Genomic DNA, 378 nt, shown 5'->3' on the forward strand with positions numbered 1-378 from the left:
CGCCCGGGGCCGGGGCGCTCCAGGCCCCGCTGCAGGCCCAGCCTGGGCGCTGTCTAGGTAGCCGTTGGTTTCACTGCTCTTCTCCATGACGTTGCCCGCAGCTCGGAGCTGGAGAAGGTGAGGGACTTGGGCTGTAGTGAAAGACTGAACTCTCAATGAATGGCTCAGGCGGAGCTGGCGCAATCCACTAGCTGTGTCTGGTTCTGGGAGCCATCCCTCGGGAGGCGGCCGAGCTGGGCGCAGGAACAGGTGTGGAGAGAGCCAGTAGAGGCGCTGGAAGCGCGCTGGAGCTCCGGGCGAAGTGGATCACGCCACGGCCAGCTTCGCACAGCAATCTCGGGCAGCGGATGATGCAACGTGAACGCCATGGGAAAGAGG

This window comes from Myotis davidii, unplaced genomic scaffold (assembly GCF_000327345.1).
Source record: "Myotis davidii unplaced genomic scaffold, ASM32734v1 scaffold6, whole genome shotgun sequence".
Lineage (NCBI taxonomy): Eukaryota > Metazoa > Chordata > Mammalia > Chiroptera > Vespertilionidae > Myotis > Myotis davidii.